This window comes from Cynocephalus volans, chromosome 3 (genome assembly GCF_027409185.1).
Source record: "Cynocephalus volans isolate mCynVol1 chromosome 3, mCynVol1.pri, whole genome shotgun sequence".
Taxonomy (NCBI): domain Eukaryota; kingdom Metazoa; phylum Chordata; class Mammalia; order Dermoptera; family Cynocephalidae; genus Cynocephalus; species Cynocephalus volans.
Window position 1 is genome coordinate 95,668,647 of NC_084462.1, and position 9,013 is coordinate 95,677,659.

The 9,013-nt window shown below is 41.9% G+C and overlaps 1 protein-coding gene across 3 annotated transcripts in view; it reads right to left on the minus strand.

Moving 5' to 3' along the window:
- Positions 1-8,746, minus strand: part of MGA (MAX dimerization protein MGA) — a 143,723-nt gene extending 134,977 nt beyond the window's left edge. Inside the window, exon 1 of one of the 3 annotated variants that reach the window (XM_063088805.1) lies at positions 8,708-8,746. The gene's annotated coding sequence lies outside the window, so the exon portion shown is untranslated. Of the gene's footprint in view, positions 1-8,107; positions 8,184-8,415; positions 8,502-8,707 lie in introns of those variants that run through there. The other 2 variants (XM_063088804.1, XM_063088807.1) reach the window with 2 other exon arrangements.
- Between the last annotated feature and the right edge of the window lie 267 nt (positions 8,747-9,013).

Below are 9,013 nucleotides of genomic sequence, written 5' to 3' on the forward strand. Positions count from 1 at the left end.
TAGAGTATGCCTCTGTCACACTTATAAAGGATAAATGACACTCTACCTTTTCAAATTATGTATTTTCTTTATAGATGTGAAAGAATAAAATGTTTGGAGCACTCTCTTCCTATATACAGCTTTTAACGCATCATACAGAGCCAAATCAATATCTTACTGAAACTATAAACGTTAAAGGATTACAGAAAATGCAGAACTTGCAAGTCAAATTAGAATGCTGGAAGTTGATACAAGATAAGACTGCATATAACTCTGAGAATATAATTATGGGCTTAAAAAATGCAAAGTCCTGGATTTATACCCTAGTACCTTGCTCTTACCAATATATTGCTTCTTTAGATTAAATTCCTTTTTTTTTCTTTTCCTTTTTTTTTTTTTTTTTTTTTGTCTTTTTCGTGACCGGCACCCAGCCATTGAGCGCACTGGCCATTTCTATATAGGATCCGAACCCGCGGCAGGAGTGTCGCTGCGCTCCCAGCGCCGCACTCTCCCGAGTGCGCCACGGGCTCGGCCCTAGATTAAATTCCTTTTTAATCTATGTTTCAATTCCTCAACTAAATTGTCAGGGCCTCATATGTAGGGAAGCATGCCTTTTATTTCTTTGTATGTCCCCCACAGGACCTCAGACAGTGCCCATTTACAGTGGGTGCTCAGTACATGCTTACAACTGAATAACAAAATAATCAACCCTACTCTGAGCTCACAGACTGAAACCCTCACATCTACAACTCCTACCATTAAACCTCCCTCCATGCAATAATTTAAAGGACATTCCTGGAGCGAGTATTGCTGCTTCTACTGGATTTATTACATTAGGTTCCTTCTCAAGCAAAGAGCTCAAAGTATACATGTAATGTTAAAATAGAATTCTTGACTACTGAGAAGGTGGGTGGCAAAGTGCAAGTGAAAGAAGAATCTATTACAGTAGCTTGCCTCCAAAGAATAAGCATTATTCTACCCTAGAAATTAAAACATTTCTAACATGTCTCTGAACTAAGACTCTTTTTTTTTTAAAGATGACCGGTAAGGGGATCTTAACCCTTGACTTGGTGTTGTCAGCACCACGCTCAGCCAGTGAGCGAACCGGCCATCCGTATATGGGATCCGAACCCGGGGCCTTGGTGTTATCAGCACCGCACTCTCCCGAGTGAGCCACGGGCCGGCCCTGAACTAAGACTCTTAACTGACATCATTTCATTAAACTTCGTACAGGCTAAATTATGTCACAATGAATATCAAAACTCACCATAATAAAAAGATCCTAAAATTCTCAGTTAATGACCATATAATTGTGTACTGTAAAATCTAGTTTAATTACTTACTCTCTTTTGCCAAAGCAAAACTTCTAAACTTTTTCAAAGTATTACGACTAAACATCTATCACTGGGGAAACAAACAAATAAAAAAGCCAGTCAAAATACCAACTGATTTTGTATTTTGCTATAAATTGAAGTATAAACAACAGCACTGAGAAAGTACCATGCAGTGAGGGTCAACTTGTCCATCAAAATTAGGGAAAATTACCTAACAAATTTAAGGTGGACATTGAATATTGAGTAGAAGTTTGAAGCAAAGAGCAGTAAGAGAGAAAGAAAGAGTATTCCAGGCAAACAAAAGTCTATAAAAGAATAAGACATACTGCGCATGGCAGGAATGATAAAGAGGAAAGAGGATAAAGAGGAGGGAGAATAAAGAGGAAAGAGAATAAAGCGGAGAGAGATTAGGGTAGAGTCAGGTAATGAAATGGGTCTGGTATGTTAAGCTACAAGGTTTGGAGTTTATGCTCTCAGATAACGGAAAGAAAGTGGAAATCTTCAGGCAGAAAAGTGATAAAAGCCTGAGGATTCACTTAACAGGAAAAGCCTAGTTACATCATAATCACCTCAAAGGCATTATTTAATATTAAACCATTTAGACATTGCCCATTAAACACAGTGCTGATGCCAATACAAAAGAATCTAAGACTAATGTAATCTTTTCCCATCCGTGATTGCAACAGAATCTCAGGGCTCAGTAATTGGCCCTCTTCTCTACTTTCTGGCTGACCTCACCAGTTCCATGTTTTTAAACACCATCTACATATCATTATATCCCAAATGTATATTCATAGCCCTGACCTTGACCCTGGGCTCCAGACTTGAACAGTCAACTGCCTACTTAATGGATCTGGTAGGCATCTCAAGCTAGAAATAACCAACTAAACTCTTCATCCAAACTAGCTCCTTCTAGTCTTCCATCTCAGTAAATGGCATCAGTTGTTCCAGCTAAAAATCTTGGAATCATCTTTTATTCCTCTCTCTCTCACCTCCCACAGCTAACCTATCAGCAGATTCTGCTCTACATTCAAAATATACCCTGAATTCAACCACTTCTCACTGCCTCCATCACTACCTCCCTGGTCCAAGCCACCAACCTCATCATAGTATTCCAATGAGTTGTTAAATGGTCTCCTGCTGCCCCTCTTGCATCTGCAGCAAAGTGATATTTTAAAACAAATTAGAAATTAGATTTCATCATTCTGCACAAAACTGTCCAATGGATTCCATACAATTAAAACAAAATCCAAAATCCTTATGGTCTACAAAGCTCTACAAAATATGAGCCCTACCAACTTCCCAATCTCATTTCCCAGCACTGTGCACCACCACCACTTAATACCCCAGCACTCTCCAAACTCTAGCACACTAGCCTTTTTGCACATCCTTGAGAATCCCAAACTGATTCTTGCCATGGTCTTTGCATTAATATTCCCATTGCTTGAAATGTTCCACATTTTAGCATGGCTTACTCCTCATCATTCAGGTCTCTCTATGTTCCAGTGTTACTTCAGAGATGCCTTGTCTGGCAACCCGTGTAAAAGAACCACCAAATTCACCACCACTCTCTATCTCTTGTACTGTTTTCTTTATAGCACTCTGACAATACCTGAAACCATATTATTCATTTATTAGCTCATTGTCTATCTACTAAAATATAAATTCCATGTGGGCTGGGATTTTGGCTTGTTCACTGCTCAATCCCTACCACCTGGCACAATACCTGGCACACAGTAGGGGCTCATTATTATTTGTTGTTGAATGGATTAATGAATTTACCTAATTGGTCTAAACAATCTCATCTATATTTTCATCCTCTTATACATAATTGAACAATTCCTTTCCTACTTTTGAACTTAGATTTAATTTTTGATTACCAGAATGTTCTTCCTAAAACAGAGTTCTAAAGCAGTCTAAACACTGTTAAAATAAGCTATATGGTACTAATATCTTTAATCCCTTTCTATAATTAGCCCTTCAGGCAACTTTGCCAGTTATTTTTCTTTGACTATAACTTTCATTATCTTCTTTCTTATTATTCATTATTAACCTTGTCAATGTATTACTTATGCTATTGATAAATAAACAGACATGTGCAGACTACTGTAACAAATAGTTATTTTTTATATTGCAAACAACAAATTACTTTAAAAAATAGTAACTACAGAAAAGCAAACATTTAAAAACCAAATTCATAGCCAGGTGATTAAGGTCACATCAACAGTGACAAGTCATCTTGATAGGATGTACTCCACCCCGTCTAATCATGAGAAAACTATCAAATACCAATTGAGGGAAATGTTATAAATTACCTGACCAGTACTCTTCAAAACTGTCAAAGTCATAAAAACAAGAAAGTCCGAGAAATTATCATAGCCAAGAAGATCTAAGGGAACATGACTACAAAAAGTACTGTGGTTTCCTGAATGGGATTCTGGAACAGAAAAAGGACATTAGCTAAAAACTAAGGAAATAAAATAAAAAACTATGGACTTTAATTAATAATAATGTACCAATATTGGTTCATTAATTATAATATACATACCATACTAATATAAGATACCAATAATAGGGCAAACTGGGTGCTGGGTATATGTAAACTCTCTGCACTACCTTCACAATTTTTCTGTAACACTGTTCTAAAAAAGTTTTTCTTTTCTTTTTTTTTTTTAAGATGACCAGTAAGGGGATCTTAACCCTTGGCTTGGTGTTGTCAGCACCACGCTCAGCCAGTGAGCTAAGCAGCCATCCCTATATAGGATCTGACCCCGTGGCCTTGGTGTTATCAGCACCGCACTCTCCCGAGTGAGCCACAGGCCAGCCCTTAAAAAAGTTTTTCTTAAGTAAATAATTCATTCATCCAAAATCCTACCACTCAAATAAAGTCACTGTTAGTTAACATGCAATGTATATCTTTTTAGACTTCTGTGTAAATGGATATACACAGGAATATTCCTATAAAAATGTGATCATACTACACATAACTTTGTAATCTGCTTTTTTCACTTTATAATATATATTTCATACTTTCCAAGTCATCAGTAGAGATCTGTATCATGTTTACTAGCTACAAGGTACTCCCCTCTATAAAGGCACCATATTTATTTAACTAATTCCCCATTGTTTAACATATACGTTTTCCTAGTTTTTTGCTATTACAAAAAATGTTACTGGGCTGGCTGGTTAGCTCACATGGTTAGAGTGTGGTGCTGACAACACCAACATCAAGAGTTCAGATCCCCCCATACCTGCCAGTTGCCAAAAAACAAAACAAAAGAAAAAATGCTACAAAGACAACTCTTAAAGTACATCTTTGAAAACTTACCAATTAGTGCCTTAACAAAGAAGAGGAGCTGCTGAATCCAAAGATATACAGATTTTTAATGCTTTCAATGAGTATGGCCAAAATGCCCTCCAGAAGGTATGTTCAGAGGTAAATATCTACCAACAGTAGCGTAGGAGAGTGCCAATTTTCACACTCCTACGCCAATATCACATATTATCATTTTATTACATCTATGCCAATTGGCCAGAATGAGGAGGGAGGAGGGAGTTTGTGTTCTTTGTTTGGAAGTGAAAAATAATATAAAACATTTTTATCTGTTATTTTTATTTCTGTGTGTGAAATAAAACCTATTCATGTCTTTTGCCCATCTACTAGACATTAATGTCATTAAATAAATACAGAATGAATAAATTTGTCTTTTAACTTTATGGTGTTTCCACCAACTGCAGGCTGTTTTATGTAATAACTCAATCTTTGCCTTTATATATTGTCACTGCAGTCATGCTTAGAATAGCTCATCCCATTTCAAGACTGGAAAACTGTTCACCTATTTTTTCTTAAGCAGTAAATTTCTGATTTCACACTTTACATTTAAATATTTAATTCACCTAGATTTTATTTAAATTTTAAGGTAGCAATTCCATTTTATTTATTTTCCACATGATTAGCTAATTGTCCCAACATAATTTTGGAATCCTTTCCCCACTGATATAAAATGCCAACTTTATAATACTAAATAACCTTATATATTTCTATTTCTATCAAAATGTTTCTAAATTCCAGCAGAATTTATAACTCTGTTCCACTATTCTATTCCAGGGTTATGACTTACTATTTTGATTATCATAGCTTTATTTTTATATTCACTAATACAAGTTCCCCACCACCACCACCGTTTTTTCTTTCAAAAATTTTCCTACTTTACAGGTCATTCTTCCAAAAGCACTTTGGAGTCGTTTTTGTCAAGTTTTCAAAAGGAATTCTGGTTGGAATTATGTAAAATTACCAGCCATATGACGTTGTGCAAGTTAATCTCGCTGTTGCTATTTTTCTCACTGGTAAGAGACATAATAGGGGGCTGGACGATTAGCTCAGCTGGTGACAGCGCGGCCTTATGACACCAAGGTCACAGGTTCGGATCCCATACTGGCCAGCTGCAGTACTAGAACGATGCTTGTGTGTGTGTGTGTCTCTCTCTCTCTCTCTCTCTCTCTCTCTCTCTCCTCTCTCTCTCTCTCTCTCTCTCTCTCTCTCTCTCTAGAACGATGCTTGTGTGTGTGTGTGTCTCTCTCTCTCTCTCTCTCTCTCTCTCTCTCTCTCTCTCTCTCTAGAACGATGCTTGTGTGTGTGTGTGTCTCTCTCTCTCTCTCTCTCTCTCTCTCTCTCTCTCTCTCTCTCTAGAACGATGCTTGTGTGTGTGTGTCTCTCTCTCTCTCTCTCTCTCTCTCTCTCTCTCTCTCTCTCTCTCTCTCTAGAACGATGCTTGTGTGTGTGTGTGTCTCTCTCTCTCTCTCTCTCTCTCTCTCTCTCTCTCTCTCTCTCTCTCTCTAGAACGATGCTTGTGTGTGTGTGTGTCTCTCTCTCTCTCTCTCTCTCTCTCTCTCTCTCTCTCTCTCTCTCTCTAGAACGATGCTTGTGTGTGTGTGTGTCTCTCTCTCTCTCTCTCTCTCTCTCTCTCTCTCTCTCTCTCTCTCTCTCTAGAACGATGCTTGTGTGTGTGTGTGTCTCTCTCTCTCTCTCTCTCTCTCTCTCTCTCTCTCTCTCTAGAACGATGCTTGTGTGTGTGTGTGTCTCTCTCTCTCTCTCTCTCTCTCTCTCTCTCTCTCTCTCTCTCTCTAGAACGATGCTTGTGTGTGTGTGTGTCTCTCTCTCTCTCTCTCTCTCTCTCTCTCTCTCTCTCTCTCTAGAACGATGCTTGTGTGTGTGTGTGTCTCTCTCTCTCTCTCTCTCTCTCTCTCTCTCTCTCTCTCTCTAGAACGATGCTTGTGTGTGTGTGTGTCTCTCTCTCTCTCTCTCTCTCTCTCTCTCTCTCTCTCTCTAGAACGATGCTTGTGTGTGTGTGTGTCTCTCTCTCTCTCTCTCTCTCCTCTCTCTCTCTCTCTCTCTCTCTCTCTCTCTCTCTCTCTCTCTCTCTCTAGAACGATGCTTGTGTGTGTGTGTGTCTCTCTCTCTCTCTCTCTCTCTCTCCCCGGCACTCAGCCAGTGAGTGCACCGGACATTCCTATATAGGATCCGAACCCGTGGCAGGAGCGTTGCCGTGCTCCCAGCGCCGCACTCGCCTGAGTGCGCCACGGGCTCGGCCCGATGCTATTTTTATAACTGTCCAAAAGTGATAGCTTTTTGGGGGGTGGCTGGCTAGTACAGGAATCGAACCCTGGACCTCAGTGTTATCAGCACCACCTCTAACCAACTCACCTAACCGGCCAGCCCTCAAAAGTGATAGCTATTATCATAGTAATTGCTCAATAAATGTTTTCCAGATTGTGTCCCCACAAAATTTAAAGGCTCTTTAAGACAAATCAAAGGGTACCATAAAACAGCAATGAAATGGAAAACATAATTTATGCCCGCTTCATTTCACCAAAGCCTTGACCACTGGTGAAATGAAGAGCTGAAGCTGGGAGAGAGACTATGAAGAACACCAAAGGCAGGTGGTAGGAAGGCTCAAAAATTCTACAAAGACTGGCCCAACAAACGTCAAAAAAAACTTCTAGACCGTTCTCATCAGCCTTATAGGGCATTATCAATCGCCTTGTAACTACTTCCATTACACCGTCTCCACAGTTAGGGCAATAATAGTTATCCTTTGATTTCTTTCCAGGAAACACATAGGGACTAGACGTCTAAAAACCAGTATTTTTCAAATGAGGTAGTGAGTAGGTATAGAGTATAAATGTAATAAAGATGAAGAGACATGGCCAGAATATAACTTACCCGCCCCGCCCCCCCCCCTCGTTTCCCACATTACTGTAATGATGGGGAGATGTCCTTTGGGGAGAGCTTGTCTGTTGATAATTTGTTAATTATTAATTTTTTATGTGCATGAAATTGGGATTAGGTAGTTATAGACTACATGAGGGACCTTAAAAAAATAATCTCCTCTCCAGAGCTAAAACATAAATGAGAACATGTAAATCGAGAGTAGCAACATGACTTGCTTATTACAGAGCTAGCCCAAGGCCTGGACCCCAGGTCTCCCTAATTCCCAGATCGCGGATCATTCCGCCACACCAGCTTCCCCCCACCCCACCCCCCACTTGCCACGAGTCGAGGTGGGAGGAGTAAAAGCCGACAATCTAGCCTCAGCAAAGACCCTTGAAAACCACAGGACGGAGCAATCGAAGGCACGTGACTCGCCACGCCTCTTCCCTCCCACCCTCCCCCTACCCCGCGCCGGCAGCACGCGCTGCCAACCTCATCATGTGACCTTCACGCGGCCCCAGCGCTCCCCTCGCTAGGTCACTCTTTACAGCAGCCATTTTGCCAAGAACTTGTCCGTACTCACAAAGGAGCAGGACGCCACGAAAAGACGTGGCCATGTTTTACAGGCCGCACACGCGCTTCGAAAGAGTACTCAGGCCGTCAGGGCTGGTTCGAACCTCACTAAACACGTCGCACCCCGGGGCGCCGGGAAAAGCTGTGGGTGCGCCTTGGCCTGTGATTGGCTGTGGTGTCCACGTGACGCCACAACCCGCACCCCCCTTTTCCCCCTACCCACAAAACGCCCAGACTCTTAACACCTCGCTCCAAGTACATGCCACCCGGCGCTTGAGGACGGATGGAGCGCGTGGCAAGCAAGGCGCCTGCGCGTACCTGCCAGGGCAGACCGTAGGCAGCCCACGCGCCGCTCGGCTCACGGGTCCGGGAATCCTCGCGCTGCTGGATCACTCGGCTAGTCATTGGCTGCCAGGTCTAGTCACGTGCTGATCTTGAGCCCGCCCCTAGCCGCTAATCACCTGGCACTGTGCTCGAAGCGGCGCCGAAAGTCGTTCGCACGCGGAAAGGGAGGGTAGTCATAGGACCTCCTTTTCTGCCTTTATGGAGTTACATCCATGAAGAGGAAACGAGAAACCACGGTCCCAAAACTAGACTCGCTCACACCTACCGGTTTAACTTCGCGTGCCCCTCCAGCAGCCGGGAACCATCGCCCTTGGGCGCTCCCCGATGCACGCCGGGATACGTCTGGCGCCCCTCAGTGTGCTGCAGAGCATGCCGGGAAAGGCACCTCTCCCGATTTCCTGGCTCTCACCTCCCTGGCGTTTGTTTCGTGTCCCTTGAAAGCCCGATCGTCGGGCTCGGAATGAGACGGTTGGGGTAGTTATGGGAGTGTGACTGGGTATACCAGGAACTTTCGGTCCCTCCTCCCTCACTTGTTCCATCTGCATCGTCTTGAGGAAACCGCTTAACCTTT